Source organism: Petaurus breviceps, unplaced genomic scaffold, assembly GCF_028583685.1.
Source record: "Petaurus breviceps papuanus isolate PSGF00001 unplaced genomic scaffold, PetGlider_PUasm1.0 183, whole genome shotgun sequence".
Taxonomy (NCBI): Eukaryota; Metazoa; Chordata; class Mammalia; order Diprotodontia; family Petauridae; genus Petaurus; species Petaurus breviceps.
In genome coordinates this window covers 23,571,525-23,590,629 of record NW_027185791.1, presented here as the reverse complement: position 1 = coordinate 23,590,629, position 19,105 = coordinate 23,571,525, and the positions used below count along the sequence as shown (strand labels likewise).

General features: G+C 35.4%; 1 pseudogene; it reads right to left on the bottom strand.

Annotated features, from left to right (window-relative positions):
- The window catches only part of LOC138160941 (sodium channel modifier 1 pseudogene), a 68,887-nt pseudogene that overhangs the window by 49,603 nt on the left and 179 nt on the right, over positions 1-19,105 (bottom strand).

The following is a 19,105-nucleotide window of genomic DNA, read 5'->3' as shown; positions in this document are numbered from 1 at the left end:
ACTAATGATTATAAACTTAATCCCTTTGGTCTCAGTTTCGACATATGTAAAGTAAGGACTTTGGACTACCAAGACATTGTCCAGTTCTGTGTCTATGTGAAAGAAAAAAAATAATAATTTGTCTCTGGCTCCCTGTCACTGTAGCCGACCCTCACTCTTTTTCTACGTCTTTCTTCTTTTAAAGCTGATGATAATTAACTCAGGGTGGCATGAAAGGAGTGAGTGCGCCTTGGATTTTACATGTAAAACTTTCTTGTGTCCTCATTCCCAAATTATATTTTATCTTCTATAACTCTGTTACTATTTTCTACCTACATTTTTAGCTCAATACAAAATCCTCTTTAAATTTAGAACAATAAGAGGGGAAAAATCAAAATCAATATGCATTTCACTCTGCAGAGAACTTTTCTAGGATGGAACATTTATGAGTAGAGAAAAAGTTACATTATTGAACTCATAAAAAAACTAAGGAAGCACATGTGGTTTATTTGCCTGATAGATTAGATCAGATTTGAGAGCTATTGCTAACGCTGCACTACTTAGCTATATTAAAGGTACATGCCCCTTGATTAAGTTAGAAAGGAATATGATTGGGGTTCAGGGAATTTGCCTTAAACTACAGGTCGATCATAATAACTAGGCACCAGAAAACTCCTTATGGGACAAGGAATATCATCCACTCCCTGATAAAGCTTCTTGCTATAAATAATTTATAAAGGATCAGAATAAAATCCTAATTCCATTAATAAGCAAGGCAGTGTGTTAGGGCCAATATAATATCATACTAATGCCTTCCATAATAGCATGAATATGCTGCTTTAATTTTTGCCTAAAACTTTACAAATAACATCTCATTTTATCTTTACAACAACCTTAGAAGGAGGTGCTAATTTTATCTCCATTTAACACATGAGACACTGAGGCAGACTGAGGCTAATTGATTTATTCACACAGCTATTAAGTGTCTAGAACCACACTTGAACTCCGGTTTCGGATTCCAGGTCTAGCACTCTTATTTATGGCATCAACTAGCTGCCAAGTCTATTAGAAAAAAAACAGCACTAATGTAGGCCCTGCCATTATTTTGATGTGTGAACTTGAGCTACTCACCTGTTATTTCTCAGCCTCCATTTCTTTAGCTGTTAAAATGTAGAACTGGGTTTGATTTAAGGGTAGTGATACAAAGTTCTCAGGAGGAGAAGATAGTGATTCCAGTACATATTGCTAAATTAATTAATTAATTTTATATAGATAGATATGGTATATAACATGAGGCCTGCTAATAATCATCCTCTCCCAAAAACATAAAAATAGATTTAAAAGGGAGCTAGTCCAACCTCATAATTTTTTAAGATGAATAAAGAAAGGTCTAGAATGAAGAAGTAACTTGGCTTTTGTTGCACGGTTCATCAGTAGTACCAATAACATTCTATTCCAAGTCCTCTGACTTAAAATATTGTGTATTCTCTACTACTTCTTCAACCAGGAAAAATGCACAGCACACACAAACACACACACAACTACATCCCTCTACTGTTCTATCTGTCATTTGTGAATCCTTTTTTATATGTCTTTGATATTTGTTTAGCTTTCTTTGACCTGCATAAAAATTTTTAATGGATGTGGATTTGAGGTTACCTTGCACACACAGATGATAATAGGCCGCTAGGTAACATAGAATACAGAAGAATCAGAATCTGGCATCAGGAACACGAGTTCAAATCAGACCTTAGCACCTTAATAGCTGTGTGACCCAGGGCACATCATTTGCCCTCTGTCTGCCTCAGTTTTCTCATCTGTAAAATGTGGATAACAATATTATTGTGAGTGGAAAATGAAGCAAGATTTTTCAAGAACTTTGTTAATCTTAAATTATTCTCTCTGTCTATGTCTCTTTCCCTCTCTATATATCTACCTTGCTAGTTTTATTATCTTCAACATCATCATCATTATTATTGTTAGTAACTGTATGATTAATATATCAACAGTTTGTTTCCCTAGATAACGTCCATAGCATTGCACTTATCATGCATAATAGTATGGAGAATCTAATTAACTTTGGGAAAACGTAAACACAGAGATGTTACTTTAAACAAATAAAACTTATGAGGTAATATTCCTCTTAAGTAAGAATATTGTTTTTTAAAAGAATGAATAATGCCAGAATTTGTTCATTAAAGATTTGTATGTTTTAAAGAAGTGCCACTGAGAGTTTATGGATCAATTATAATAATGTTGTCATTACTCAAGCTGTTTTTTGTAACTCTTTTTTTTTTAGATTTTCCTCCTGAAACTGAGAAGTCTTCACTTATTGAAACTGAATTTTCTTTTTCAAAAAGTCAAAATATTTTTTTACCAAACCAAGCCATTTTTATGGGTTAATATTTTCATTTTCAGATCAAAGTCAGTGTGGGATCATTATATATTGATATTGATGCCCCATGAATGCCTGGTAAACTGGTTCTCAAGGCAATTCCAAAATGGAAATCCCAAAATCATTTTCAGGACTCATAATGGTACTGAACCATTTAAAAAATATTTTTATATAGTCATGTATAGTGGGGTTTTTGTTTGCTTGTTTGCTATGTCATTGATTTATGATTAGAACATATAATTCAATGTAAAATTGAAATCTATCCAAGAGAAAGCCAGCATCACTACTCAAGGCCTAAATTGAATGGAATCTTCATATTGGCCTTTTGGAATAGTAGAGGAAAGCCATTTCTTATAGGTCACAGAGATGGGCAACGTGCTTACAATAGTAGGATTCCAAAAGGCATATAGCCAACACTCTGGTAGCCAACCTTATACTCATAGCAGGAGAGAGGGAAAGCAGCCATTAGGGCAGATGGTGCACTACAGGGCCTGCCAGCAGGCCTGATGCCAGCACTGGGAGTTATAGTACCTGGAACTGTAGCACCTGGATGGTCTAATTCAGAGATACAGGAGATAAAAGCAGCAAAGTATCTGCCTAGTCCCAACACAGGTGGTTCTGAAGAAAACATGTGACAGTCGATCAATCACTTCATCAATAAATATTAATTAAGAGTCAGATATGGAATTCCGCTTTGAGGAACCAATATTATGGAATAAGAAGTAAGTTACTCTCATCCTATCTTATTGACCTGTGAAAGTCCAGAAAATATGACACCAGGAAAAAAACATGGAACAGCTGAGCCAGCAGAAAGATGGGCTGCAGCAGTATTGTAACCCAGAATGCTTGGGAGACTGATGGGAAAGGCTCCTCTCATTCTGAGGGAGGGGGAGCAGAACAACACAGTAAGCATCCCTGCAAGCCAACAACAAGCCCCACACCAGCAGACCAGGGGGGAGGTCCTGAGCCCCAGGGAGGTGGATCAGGCATGCACCAACCCCAGGACCTCCAAGTGCCTCAGCATAGTCAGGGGAACAGGTAGACACAAGCTCACAAAGCCACCATGTGTTCTCCAGTAGCCACATCTCCTTCAACACAACTCCAAGAAGCATAATTCCAGGAGCCACAGCTCCAGGCTGGCAGAATCCTCCAGCAGTGAAACATTCAGGTATAAGGCCTGGTCAAGCAGGCATCCCCCAGGGTCCATGCCCCACATCCCCAGCCCCCAAGAGGCCAGTGTTGCTGATTCCAGCTCAGCACCAGGTAAGTGTCAGACCTCTCTCTAAAGGTGCCAGCTACCAGTACCTGAAGTCCCAGAATACAAAGTCAGTTCCATGATCCCAGGCTCCTAGCATAAGAAGCATGGGCCAGTGCCTTCTGCACTCCAGCAGTAGAATTCAACTCTAAAAGACAGAAATTAGGCAAACACCATGAGAAAAAAACAGAAATGGACAATAACCATGGGTTCTTATCATAGGGACAGGGAAGACCCATACATCGAGCCAAAGGAGTACAACACTGTTAATATAACCACATCTGAAATCTAAAAGGAAAATAGAAGCTGGTCTCAAGCCCCAAAAGCCTTCCTGGAAGAGTACAAAAAGGATTTTAAAAATCAAATAGGAGAGGAGGAAGAAAAATTATGAATAGAAATGAGAGGTATGCAAGTGAGAGACAACAGTTTGGAAAAGGAAGGACAAAAATTGACAGTAGAAAACAAGTCCTTAAAATGTGGGATTAACTTAAAAAGTGAGAGTTCAAATCTGGCATCAGACATTTGACACACTTACTACTCATGTGACTTTGTGCAAGTCACTTAATCTCAACAGCCCTCCAAAAAGCAAAAATTAAAAAAAAAAGTTTAATCTGAACTATTGGGTCAGCTAGGTGTCACAGTGAATAGAGCACCGGCCCTGGAGTTAGAAGGACCTTAGTTCAAATCCAGGCTCAGACACATGACACACTTACTAGCCATGCAACTTTGGGCAAGTCGCTTAACCCCAATTGCCCTGCCAAAAAAAAAAAAAAAAGAATTGGTCAAATAGAAAAGGAGGCACAAAAACTCACTGAAGATAACTTCTTGAAAAATAAAACAGGCCAAATGGAAAAGGAGGTACAAAATCTATTAGAAGAAAACAATTTGTTAAAATTTAGAATTGGGCAACTTAAAGGCAATAACTGTATGTGGCTCTTTGAACTGTTTACTTTTTAATATTTATTTATGTTTAGTTTTCAACATTCATTTTCACAAGATTTTTAGTTCCATATTTCCTCCCATCTCTTCCCTACCCACCATAATAAGATGGCATGCATACTGATAACCCCTTCCCCCCATCCATCCTCTCTTTTATTCCCCCCTATACTCCCCTTACCCTTTACTTTCTTGCAGTGTAAGATGAGTTTCTATGCCCCATTACCTATATTTATTATTTCCTGGTTACATGTAAAAACAATTTTTAACATTTTGCTTTTAAAATATTAGGTTTCAGATCTTCTCCCTTCTTCCATCCTCACCCACCCCCACTGAGAATCAAGCAATTCAATATAGGATATACACATGTACTTATGCAAAAAATTTCCATAGCAGTCAAATTGTGAAATATTAACTATATTTTCCTCAATCCTGTCCTGCTCCCAATTTATTCTATTTTCTCCATTGACCCTATGCTTTTCAAAAGTGTCTACTTCTAACTACCCCCTTCCCCAATCTGCCTTCCCTTCTATCATCCCCACCTTTTATCCCTTTCCCCCTTAATTTTGTAGAGAGTAAGATACCCAATTGAGTGTGTATGTTATTCATTCTTTAAGTCAAATCCAAAAGACTAAGGTTAACTCATTCCATTTCACCTCACTGTTCTTCCCCTCCATTGTAATTAAGCTCTCTCTTGCCTCTTTTATTTGAGGTAATTTAACCTATTCTATCTCCCCCTTTCTCCCTTCTCCCAATATATTCCTCTTTCAACTTTTAATATTATTTCTTGGATATCACCCCTTTATGTTCAATTCACCATGTGCCCTTTTTCTGTGTATACTTATACAAACATATATATATATATATACACACACATGCAAATATACACACATACAAATGCACACATGTGTGTATATGTGTGTATACACATATTAAAATGTGTATAGGCATATACATATATTAATATATATCTTAATACTGAGAAAAACCTCAGGAGTTACAAATATCATCTTTCCATATAGGAATCCAAACAGTTCAAATTTAATAAGTTCCTTATGATTTATCTTTCCTGTTTAAATTTTCATAGTTCTCTTGATTCTTGTATATGAAAGTCAGATTTTATATTCAATACTGGTCTTTTCATCAAGACAACTTGAAAAACTGGACTCTTCTCGGCAATCCAGAGAAAAAAGTCAAACCCAAAAGACTCATGATGGAGAGAGATATTTACATCCAGAGAAAGAACTGTGAATAAACCCAGATTCAAGCAAAGTACCTGCCCTTTTTAGTTTTCTTGTTTGGTTTTGTTTCCTCTTTCCCATTCTTCATTCCATCTGATACAATCCTTCTTCATAACCTGACTAATGTCTAATGTGAAAGTATTTGCAGCTACTATACTTGATTGTATGCCACCATGGGGGGAGGGGGATGGGAAAGAAAATTTGATACTCAAGGAATTGTGGTAATGAATCTTGTAAACTAAAAGTAAACAAATTAATAAAGACCTCTACTTTGAAAGTCCTCTACTTCATTGATCATCCAATTGCCACCTGAAGTATTATACTCACTTTTACTGGGTAGGTGATTCTTGGTTTTAATCCTACCTCCTTTGACCTCTAGAATGTCATATTCCAAGCCGTCTGATCCATTAATATAGAAGCTACTAGATCTTGTGTTATCCTCAAATTGTTTCTTCCTGATGTTTATAATATTTTCTTCTTGACCTCAGAACTCTGGAATTTTACTATAATATTCCTGGCAGTTTTCCTTTTGCAATCTCTTTCAGGAGGTGATTGGTAGATTCTTTTAATCTACCAATTATTCCATTGCTTGAGGTCTGCTCCTGCCTTGTCTGTTCTGCCAGTCTCTACCAGTACAGCCCATGCAAGACTACACTCTGCTCCCAGCCCAGTATGAGAGACCCTTCCTTTTGACTCGCCAGGCTGTCTTCAGCTGGATATGCATTTCTTCTTTCATTTTCTTTGTTCTGTAACTTTAAAATTTGTGTAGAGTCATTTTCACAGGTATTGGAGGTGATTGGCGACTTGAACTATTTCTTTCTGACTGCTTGGATTTTTTTTTTCCTTGACCTGATAATTTTGGAATTTGACTAATACTATTTCTTGGGATTTTCATTTAAAGTTCTCTTTCAGGAGGTGATTGGCGATTGCTTTCTCTCTCTATTTACCCTTTGTTTCTAAGATATCAGGGCGATTTTCATTGATAATTTCTTAAAGGATGCTGTTCAGCATCTTTTTCTGATCATGGATTTCAGGTGACCCAGGAATTCTTAAATTATCTCTCCTGGATCAATTTTCCAGGTCTTGCGTTTTTCCAGTTAGGTATTTTATACTTACTCCTAATTTTCCCATTCTTTTGATTTTGTCTGACTGATTCTAGTTGCCTCATAGAATAATTAGTTTTTACTTTCTTAATTCTAATTTTTAAGGAATTAATTTATACCGTTAAATTTTGTGCCTTAGCCAATTCTCCTTTTAAAGTAATTGTTTTCTTGAGTAAGTTTTGTCCTTTTTCCAAGTTGTTTACTCTCTCTTGCATAATTCTCAGTTTTTTTCCCATTTTTTTTCTTCTGCCTCTCAGATTTAAAAAAAAAAAAACCTTTTGAAGATCTTCCAAGAAGGCTTTTGGGGTTTGAAAACAATTCACATTCCCCTTTGAGGCTTTGCATATAGGCATTTTAACATTGTTTTCCTCTTCTGAATTTCTGTTTGGATCTTTCCTTTAACAAATGTAGCTTTCTATACTCAGGCTATTCTCAGTTTTGCTTGGGACTTTTTTTTTTCTCATTTTTCACCTATTTTGAGACTCAAAATTGAGTTCTGCTCCTGTGGCACAGAGAGCACTGTCCCAAACTTTCTAAGCTGAGAGACAGGGGCCTGGTCACTAGCTTTCTGTGTTAGAGTCTCAGGTGCTGGTGGCTTGCCCATTGTCCTAGAGTGGCCCTACCTAGTCACACATATTTTTTCTGGGGGTTCCAGGTATAGCAGTTTGTCTTCTACAATGAAGCAGGAGGCCTCAGAGGTGACCTGCTGTACCATTGGCCTGTTGATCCAGGACATAGGGCCCTTAGTTGTTAACTTGTGCTTCGACTAAGAGCTTCCTGATGACTTGCCCTAACACCATCTCCGCTGGGTTACATTCTCCCTTTAACCAAGTCAGACAGACCATTCCTTCTAAGTTCTCCCATGTTATTTTAAGCTGGAAACTGTTTCCCTCCATCTTCTTGTAGGGTTTTTTGCTCCAGAATCTGTTTAGAGGTTTGATTTAGCGTTGTTTCTCAGGGAAACTGAGGAGAGCTCATTCAACCACCTGGCTTTTCTATGCTATTTTGGCCTATAGAGAAAAATGTTAAAGATTTATATTCTAGTGGGGGATATTTAATGAAATAAAGCTATCTATGCTGATACTTTTGCAATACTGTTCAAGGGGTTGCTAGGTGGTGCAGTGAATAGAGCACCGGCCCTGGAGTCAGGAACAACTGAGTCCAAATCCGACCTCAGACATTTGACACACTTACTAGCCATGTGACTTTAGGCAAGTCACTTAACCCCAATTGCCCTCCAAAAATCAAAGAAAAATAAATATTATTCAATAATGAAATGTGAATCATTGTACATCTCTGTTTTTATTTGGCCAATTTTGCTTTTTATTTTATTTTAGAAATTTAAAATTTTAAATCATTTATATCAAATGAACTTTCAAGTGTAAATACAAAATCAAATGTCAAAAGTTAAGCAAACAAATAAACACTGTTGAGTAAATATGTGGCAAATCTACATATTGTTTAAAATAGAGAAACAAAATTCTGTAAGTTATAGCATGCTTTTTAAAAAAGATTTCCACCATAGTACATTCGAACCAGCTAGGGATGTCTAGAGTCAGAAAGGCTAAGTTTGAGTTGTTGTTCTCACATTATCTATGTGATCATATGTAAGACAATCCAGAGGTGTCAAATACAAATCCTGTGATTAAACCCAAACCAGATTAAAATTTAATTGAGAAATATATGAAAAAAATTAAAAAAAACCAGTATAATATAGATAACATTATTGAATGTTTTTTATTTCATTCCATTTCATTCTTTTATTCTCTCTCTATTTTTGTATTTATTTAGTTACATATAAAAACAATTTTAACATTTGTTTTTAAATTGTTTTAAAGTTCAAAATTCTTTCCCTTTCTGCCTCTTCACCACCTCTATCCCCCATTGAGAAGGCAAGCAATTCTTCATAGATTGTATATGGGTCATCATGCAAAACATACCCACAATAGTTTTGTTTTAAAAGAAAACAGCCAAAATTATAAACTAAAGAAAAATGAAGTGGAAAAAAAAGTTGCTTCAATCTGTATTCAGACATCATCAGCTCTTTCTCTGGGGATGGATAGTATTTTTCATCCTAAGTCTGTCAGAGTTGGCAGGGATGTTTTATTGCTGAGAATAGCTAAGCCATTCATAGCTGATCTGATGCCAGTACCGAATGGGCGCCAGCCTGAATGTGGGGGTGTGGCAATGAAATGACAATGAGAGCCAGGTGGGAACTAGCAGGGTAGTCTATTCTGGGGCAAGGGTTTTTATAACAAAGGAAACTGCATATGGTTTTCTTGTGGAAAAATTATTAACCACCTTGTACTTAATTATTGGGGGCTGTGCAAACTTTGGGCATCACTTCTTGGTAATCAGGCCCTGTTTCCTTTGCTAGCCATAGAAAGATGGTGAGCCAACACCCTGAGCCATAATTAGCTCACATGAGGAATGAGGTCCTGGGGAATCCTGGTCCAGACTCTACCCATGACTAGAAAGCTCATATTGGCCCTCAACAATGTTCATCCTAACAATATTCCCATTATTTTGTACCCATTACATTTCACTTTGCATAACCCATGTATTTCTAGGTTTCTTCTGAGATAATAATGCTCATCATTTCCATAGTACAATAGAATTTCTTCACAATTATATACCACAACTAGTTCAGTCTTTCCACAATTAATGTGCATCCTCAATTTCCAATTCTTTACCATCACCCCCCAAAAAAAAGATCTGCTATAAATATGTTTTTAATATAAAGGTCCTTTTCTTTTTTAATCTCTTTTTAGATTCAGACCTAACAGTGGTATCACTTTGACAAAGGGTATGCATGGTTTTATAGCTCTTTGAACATAGTTCCAAATTGCTCTAAAGAAGGTTTAATCAGTTCACAACTCCAACAATAATACATTAATATCTTATTTTTTTCCAAATCCCCCCAACATTTGTCATTCGGCTTTTCTGCCTTATTATCTGATCTAATAGATATGAGTCAGTATCTAAAAATTGTTTTATTTGCATTTCTCCAATCAATAGTGATATATAATATATTTTTTTGAATGTGGCTATAGATAGCTTTAACTACTTCATCTTTTGATCATTTATCAGTTAGGGTTCAACTTTAATAAATCCCTTATGATTTCTCTTTCCTGTTTACCTTTTCATGTTTTTCTTGAGTCTTATATTTGAAAGTGAAATTATCTATTTAGGTCCAGTCTTTTCTTAAGAATGCATTAAATTATTTTATGTCATTTAATATATTTTTTTCCTCCTCATGTATTACACTCTTTGTTTGGTAAATGATTCTTGGTGTTAGTCCTAGCTCCTTTGACCAGTAGAATATCATAATCCAAACCCCTTGATCCTTTAATGTAGAAGCTGCTAAATCTTCTTTTATCCTAATTGTGGTTTCACAGTACTAGAATTGTTCCTTTATGAATCCTTGTAATATTTTCTCCTTTACATGAGAATTCTGGAATTTGGTTGTATTATTCATGTCAGCTTTCATTTGGGGATTTCTTTCAGGAGGTGATTGGTAGATTCTTTTAATTTCAATTATCCCCTCTAGTTCTAGAATATCAAAGGCAGCTATCCTTGAGGATTTCTTGAAAGATGATTCTTAGGTTCTACTTTTTTTTAATCCCATCTTTCAGGTAGTCCAATAATTTTAAAATTATCTCCTCTGGATTTATTTTCCAGGTCAGTGGTTTTTCCAATCAGATATTGAAGATTGTCTTCTATTTTTTTCATTCATTTTGATTTTGTTTTAAAATTTCTTGATTTCACATAGAGTGAATAGCTTTCATTTGCTACATTCTAATTTTTAGGAAATTATTTTCAAGGGCTTACTTTGAGAAATGTTGTGTGATTTGACCAAACAAGACTCTGGGCATCTGTTGAGAGCCCCCAGGCTTTGAAAAACCCAGATGTTGATGCTTCCCTCTCTGGTAACTGACTGGGTATGGATGTAATGGTTGGACAGTTGGAGGCCTGTATACTGAAATGTTTCTCTGTTTTGTAACTTTTGCTTGTACCCTCTGAAGTTCAGGGTGCTGACTTTTTCCCCCTGAACTAGGAACATGACATGTTTGATTGATTAAAGCAAGATTGTTAACCCATTTTGAGTTGTTTTCCTTTATAAAAGCAGATCTAATAACCTGTGTTGGCAGCCACCCTGGGGATGCTGGGGTGCTTGCTGCAACAGTCAGCCTACCTGTGTCCTGCATAATTATGGTCTGATTAAAGAAATTCACAACTATGGTTTGAATAGAATAGATTCTACAAGCTAAATTATTGGAATTTTTGCATGTTTATTCAACTTAAAGAACTTGAAATTGATCACAAAGAATGGATTGAGAAAAATTACAAAGGCATGCAAAAAAGGAATGCAACAGAAGGAGCACTGAAAAATTTATTAATTGAATAAGATAGAAAATCAAGGCAAACAAATAGCACCAAATCAATGCTAGCACTGTCAAACTGAAAAGGAGCTACACAAGCAGGAAAAGATCATGATGATAAAAGCACAGTTAGAAGAAATGGACAAGAAGTTTGTTCAGCTCAGGAGCTAAGGAGGAAAGTAACAAACAAAATACAGATCTTTTATAAGGACATAACTATGATAAATAAAGAACTAGAGAAATACCAGTCTAGACAAGAGGAGAGCGAGACTGAAACGGTTAAAATAAGTTACATTAAAGATACAAAGCCCCCATCTCCTGAAACACCATGCTTAGGGACAAATGCTTCATCCAGCTAAGCAAAATGGAAAAATCTATGGATTTTGTGATTTTCTTCAGTGAGATTTTGGACCTCCTTTTCCAGTTGGCTCAACCAACTTTTTAAGGTATTTTCTATTCATTTTTGGACCTCTTTTGCCATTTGGTCTATTCTATTTTTTGAAGGTATTATTTTCTTCAGTTTTTTGTGGTCTCTTTTAGCAAACTGTCAGCTCATTTTTTCATGATTGTTTTGGTTTTGCAGCAGCCTCATTTCTCTTTCCAATTTTTCTTCTACTTGATTTTCAAAATCCTTTTAGAGCCCTTCCATGGCCTGTGTCAAATTCATATTTTTCTTGGAGACTTTGGATATAGGAATTTTTACTTTGTTGCCTTCTTCTGGGTATATGTTTTAATCTTCCTTGTAACCAAAGTAAGATTCAATAGCCTGAGTGTTTTTTCCCATTGTTTCCTCATTTTCCTAGACAATTACTTGAATTTGGGGCTCTTTTTAAAGGTAGGACTCTGCTTCCAGCATGGAGGGCATACTGTCTCAAGCTTCAGGTGCCTTTTTTTAGCTGTTTTTAGAGTTACCTCTAAGGATCTGTAAGTTTGTAGTTCTTCCAAGGTGGTTTGATCTAAGTAGAGGTGTTTACTCCTTTCCTTGTCAGTAGTCTGAAATGTTTCACTGCAACTCAGGAATAGGAGTATCTCAGATGTTCTTAGAAGAAACATCAAATCTGTCTTCTAACCTCATTACTCAACGGGAAGTTTTGTTTGTTTGTTTTCCAAAATTATCAGTGATATTTAGGTGCTAAATGTGATAGATTTTTTTCAATCTTCATCCATCTTGACCTTTCTGCAAAATTTTTCTTCTAATAAAACTGTTCTTTCTTGGTTCACCTAATCCATACTACTTTCCTTTGCTTGATCATCATTTTTTTTTTCCTACCCGCTAACTGTAATCCCACTCCATGGCTCTTTTATGGGTCCTCAAATTTCTCTCTTTATCTCTGACTTGGTAAACTGATCAGCTTCAATGGATTTATTTATCATCTTTAGGCAAATAAAGTATCTGAAACTGAGTACCTGTAAATGCCTTTTCTGGAAAAGTCTATTCTCCTTGTTTCTTGCTCACCCTGGAATATCCCTCCTTGATTTCTGTGTCTTTCCTACAACTTATGTATTTCTCCTGAATAATCTATTTGGTGGAGGACCCCAGGTTAGCCTTCCTTCATTTCACTCCTGAATTTCTGGACTTTAAAACCATGTTCTTTGAAGGTTAGGTAACTTCAATCTCCATCCCCAATTTCTTACTATTTAGTCTCCTTTTGTGTATAGTATTCCATCATTAAAATTTAATTGTCTTGAGGGTAGAAGTTAATTTTTCTTTGTTTCTTGTTGTTTCACCAATTTTTATCACAGTGTCTGACAAATACTGTGTAGTTATTTTTTTTTAATTCCTTCCTTATGATTTTTTATTTTGCTTTTTGGAGGGCAGTTGGGTTAAGTGACTTGCCCAAAGTCACAAAGCTAGTTTTTGTGTTAAGTGTCTGAAGCTGGATTTGAATTCAGGTCCTCCTGACTCTTGGGCCACTACTCTACTCACTGAGCCAACTAGCCACCTTCCCTCATTCCTTATGATTTCTACATCTACATATACAGTCCATTTTTTTCAGTCTTATGATTACTTTATGAATCACCACCTATTCATTGAATATTTCTAACAAGATATTCCATTGATATCTCAATATCAACCTGTCCACAATGAATCTAATTATCTTTCTTCTGAATTCCATCACCCCTCTTATAAATGTTTACACATTATGTAGGTACCATCATCCTTCCATGCTCCTAGGTCTATACTGTTACCAATATCATTGATTCCTCATATTTCACTCCATATATCAATTCTCTTAAGAAACATAATTGCCACCACTGCAAAACCTTTCTCACATTCATTCCCTTCTCTTTTTTCACAGAGCATGTTCCCAAGTTGGGGCTCTTATCACCACTTGCCTAAACTATTGCAGTAGCTTTTAATTAAATTTTTTTTTGTACTCAAGTCTCTTACCTTTCCAATGCATACTCAATACAGCTGCCAAAGGGATTTTCAGAAAGAGGAGATTTGATGAATCATAACACTACACAATAAATGCCAGTGACTCCATGACTGTGTTAGATTAAAATAGAACCTCCTCTAGTAAGCTCTTAAAACTCTTCATTATGTGCCCTCAATCTACTTGTCCATTCTTATAAAACATTACACTCCTTGGAAAAGTCTATTTCCTAACTCTATCCTTCTGCTTTTGCAAAGACAGTGCTTCGTTTCCTGAATGTGCTGTTTCCTTGCATATATCTTTTAGCATCCTTGACTGTACAAGATTCAGTTCAAGCACTTTTTATATGAAACATTTCCCGATTGTTTTAACTCCTAGTGTCCCCTCCCCAAATCAGTTTGAATGAATCTTGAATCTATTCTGTATGTAACTATGCATATATGTATATGTATGTGTAGGTATAGGAGTACTTGTAAGTGCAGATGGATATGTAAATGTATAAACATAACTCCCCTGATCCAATAAAATACAATGTATTTATAGACAGGGAGTATTTCTTTTTTACCTTTGTATTTCCAGAAGCTCTTGCATATAACAAGCACCTAATAAAGTCTTGTTGGTGGACTGATAGCAATATTAGCCTGTCATCAGTAAAATTGGTCTGTATTCCCCTTTCTTTGCTTTCTTTTTCTATAGTTTGAGTACTATATGTTATTTCTATCCAACATTCAGACAATCAATTCTCTTATCACATAAAAGTTTGCAGAAACTGTTTTGATGAAAATTTATAACATGCATTTTTCTCTATTTTTAAACAATTTACTTTGATATTGGGGGAATTTTTCTGAATGTTTGATAAAAGTAACATTTTAGTGCATATGAGCCCAATTTGGATTTTTTTCTGATATTCTTTCTTTCAATTTATGGCTTGTTGAATTTGTGCTTATGAAATTGAGATGCTTGCATTAACCATGTCTTGATATCTCGGCCAGGTTTATTTTTATATATGCATGCATGTGTGTATATGTATGTATGTATGTGTATATATACACACATACATATTTATGTATGTATATATACACACATACATATTTATGTATGTATGTATATGAATGTGTTAATGGTATTCACCCATGTTCTTGAAAGTTCAGGAATAATTTGCACTTAATTTGTACATATAAAATTCTAGAAATGGTATTTCTTGTCCCTTCAATAGCTATGAAAATGTTTTATTTCTTTTTTTGTAATTTCATTTCCCTCTAATAAAATTTTCTAGTGTAATCTATTTAGTGATCTTTTCAAAAACCATCTTTAAAGTTAATTAAAATTGTAATATTTTGTTCCAAATTTAATTTATTCTCAAATTTCTATCATTATTGTTTAAAGTTTTCGGGGTGGGTCAAGTTGTAAATTTTCTGGGGTTTTTTGACAGCTTAATTCTGTGAAATTTTCTTCCTCTCTCTGAGATACTTTGTCTCTCCTAAATGTGGTAAGGGACATACAGTCTCCTTTAAGAATTGTTGAAGTGTTACTGTGTTATCCTTTATTATCACATTGTTTAATTTTTTATAAACTTAGATATAACTTGTATATTTTGCCCTTTTCCATATCATTTTTTGTGATTGAGTTATTTTGTTTCCATTAAATATGAACCCTTAGAGATTCCCCAGATGAGTGTACATACACACAAACATACACATGCATACATACACACTCATATACACACATGCATATATGTGTGTACATATATAGATAATTACACATGCCATACACATATATACACATATATGCATTGTAGATATACACACAGACCTATGTGCACATATATGTGCATACATACATTCTTATATGCATGCATACATATATGCACACAAATACATATATGAACATAAAGAGTGATGTGTTCCATAAAATATTCTTAAACTTTCCTGCCTTTCAGTATTGGTTTGTGAATTCTGTTTTTCTTAATACGTGGTTAATTTTTGTCAACAAATCATTTAAAATTATTCATACTCCATAAAAATCACATTTTATAATTTCCATTGGTCTATCTTAATTTTCCCCTAAATTTTTCTTCTGGTCTTTATCTTTATTGTTTTCTTCCTGGAACATTTCTCTAGGATTGAAAAAGGAAATGCTGAAGGATCCACTGGTTAGAATTTCATCTATTTCTGATAAATTTTGATTAATATTCCCTTTCATAGTACAAATACTTTAATATTTGATATAGTCACATTGTTACTGATATTTTTCATTTCTTTTTAGTTCTGTTTATTCATATTTAGGGCTGTTTTTCCCTGTTACTTTATTTTTAGTTTTCAATATTCACTTCCATAAAATTTTGAGTTCCAAATTTTCTTCCCATCTTTCCTCTTTCCCCACAGCAATGTGCATTCTAGCTACCCCTTGTCCCAATCTGCCCTACCTTCTATTACCCCTTTTAGGGCTAATGGAACAAGAAGATTTTCCCTATCCCTTAATGGGCTACTGTGACCACATCTGTTCCCCTTTTTCCTTGGAACAGGGGCCATATTCCCAGATCTAAAGGTGCACAGGTATATCAATCACAATGTTTTGCTGCTTTGAGCTCTGGCCCAGTTCTCAGTTGTGACACATTCTAAGTCACATAGAATTTATATTCAGGGAGATTTATATTGCCTTGGCGAAGTAACTTGCTTAAGAGGGAAACTTGCTTACCTGAAGGCTTGCTTGCAGGAACTCTTTCACATATTTTGGTAATGAGTCAATTAGGCAGAGAGTCACATGGGTTGTGATACCTTCTGGGTAAGATTACTGACCCCTTTGAAGCTGCATTTCCTTAAAAAAAGAAACTCAAAGAACCTGTACTAGCACTCTTTCTGTGTCCTGGTGTTTTTGGTCTAGTGCCTCTACAGCAGCTGCAAACATCTTTAATGATAAACCCTCCCCCTTCCTCCTCTTATCTTCTACTTTCTATTTTCCTGTAGGGCAAGATAGATTTCTATGCCCCATTTCCTATATACCTAATTTCTCAGTTCCTTCTAAAATTTCCTCCCTTCCCATTCACCCTCAATAAGAAGGCAAGCAATGTGATATAGGTTATACACGTGTAGTCCTCCAAAACACTTCCACAGCAGTCATGCTGTCAAAAGCTAACAATATTTATCCTGCAACCACTTTTTTTATTCTCTCCTTTCGCCCTGTCTCTCCTCAAAAGTGTTTTCTTCTCATTAACCCCTACTCCTATTTGCCCTCCCTTCTATCATTCCCCCCTCTTTCATATCCTGCCCCCTATTTTTTCTGTGGGGTAAGATAGATTTTCATACCCATTTGCATGTGTATATAATTTCCTCCTTAATCAAAACAGATTAATGTTCACTCATTCTCTCTCACCTCCCCCATTTTCTCTCACTGTATAAGCATTTCTTGCCTCTTTTATGTAAGACACTTTACCTCATTCTACCTCTCCCTTTCTCCCAGTACATTCCTCTCTCACCCCTTAATTTTATTTTTTGATATCATTGTTTCAGGTTCAATTAACCCCTCCAATTTTCCAAATACTACAAAAGGTCTTAAAAATCATAAATATCATCTTTCCATGTAGGAATTTTTACAGTTCAAATTTAATAAGTCCCTTACAATCTCTCTTTCCTGTTTACCTTTTCATGCCCTTCTTGATTCCTATATTTGAAAGTCATTTTTTTCTATTCAGCTTTGATCTTTTCATAAAGAAAGACCTCGATTTCATTGTTGTGCAATTTTTCCCCTGAATAATTATACTCAATTTTTCTATGTAGGTGATTCTTGGTTTTAATCCTAGTTCCTTTTGCCATTGAAAACATCATATTCCAAGCCTTATGATCATTTAATGTAGGTGTTAAAACTTGTGTTATCTTGATTGTTTTTATACAACTACTTAAATTGTTTCTTTCTGGCTGTTTGCAACATTTTCTCCTTGGCCTGGGAACTCTGCAATTTGACTACAATAGTCCTAGGAGTTACGTTTGTGAGATCTCTTTCAGGAGGTGATTGGGGAATTCCTTAAGTTTCTATTTTACCCGATGGCTCTAGAATATTAGGGCAGTTTTCCTTGAAAATTTATTTCTTTTTTCCCTTTTGTCTTTTAAGTTTATTTACTTTAATTTAATAGCAAATTTAGTTCCACAAGTTTTTGGGCTCCAAATTTTCTCCCTCTCCCTTTTCCTCCTCTGCCCTCCCCAAGGAAGCATGTAATCTAATATAGGCTCTACATAAAACTTTACATTAAACATTAGACAAATTGTAGAGAAGAATTATAACCACTGGAATGAACAAGAAAGAAGAAACAAAACAAAACAAAATGAAAAAGAAAGAGAGAAAGTAGTTGGCTTCAATCTGCATTCATACTCGGTAATTCTTTCTCTTATTATAGAAAGCTTTTTCCAACATGAATCTTTTAAGAATTGTCTTGTAACCTTGTGTTGCTTAAAAGAGCTCAGTCTAACAAAGTTAGTCATCACACGTACAATATTGGCATCTGTAATTGGGTACAATGTTCTCCTGGTTCTATTCCCATCACTCAGCATCAGTTTATAGAAGTCTCTCTAACTTATTATGAAGTCCATCTGCTCCTCATTTCTTATAGCATAATAGTCTTCAATTACATTAATATACCACAATATGTTTAGCTATTCACCAATAGAAGGGCATAGCCTCAATTTCCAGTTCTTTGGCAGAAAAACTTGCTGCTGTAAATATTTTTGTCCATATGACTCCATTCCTCACTTCTATTATCTCTTTCTGATACATCCCTAGAAGTGGTATTGCTGGGCCAAGGGGAATGGAGCTTTATATAGCCATTTGGGGACAGTTCCAAGTTGCTCTGCAGAATGGTTGGATCACTTCACAACTCCACCAACAATGCATTAGTGTTCCAATTTTCCCACATCTTGAGTATTTATAATTTTCCTGTCTTGTATTGTTAGCCAATCTGACAGGTGAGATGTGGTACCTCAGATTTTTTTTATTTCCATTTCTCTAATCAAAAATGATTCAGAACATTTATATAATTATAAATATACTTAGTTTCTTTCTATGAAAACTGTCTTTGTTTATCCTTTTACCATTGTATCAGCAATGCAATATTCACAATGCCTATGGAAATTACAGATATGCTGATGTAATTATCCATCACAAAATATATCAGGCTTGCTATATGGGGGAATAAGCTAGAAATTTTATTAAAATACCAAAAGACGGAGTCCCAAAACCAGAAAGTCAAAGCCATCAGAGTAGTTATGAAATTGGCACAGGTAGATAAAGTAGAAAGCACCCACATTCTCAAGCCTTTAAAACAGAATAGGTTACCTCAGGCAAAGGTCCTCCTCTCGCCACTCACAGCAACACCCAGCATCCAGGAAGAGTGCTCCCAGCAGCTCCAGCCCCTGGCAGTCCTCAACAGGAGTTCTTAGCAGAAAT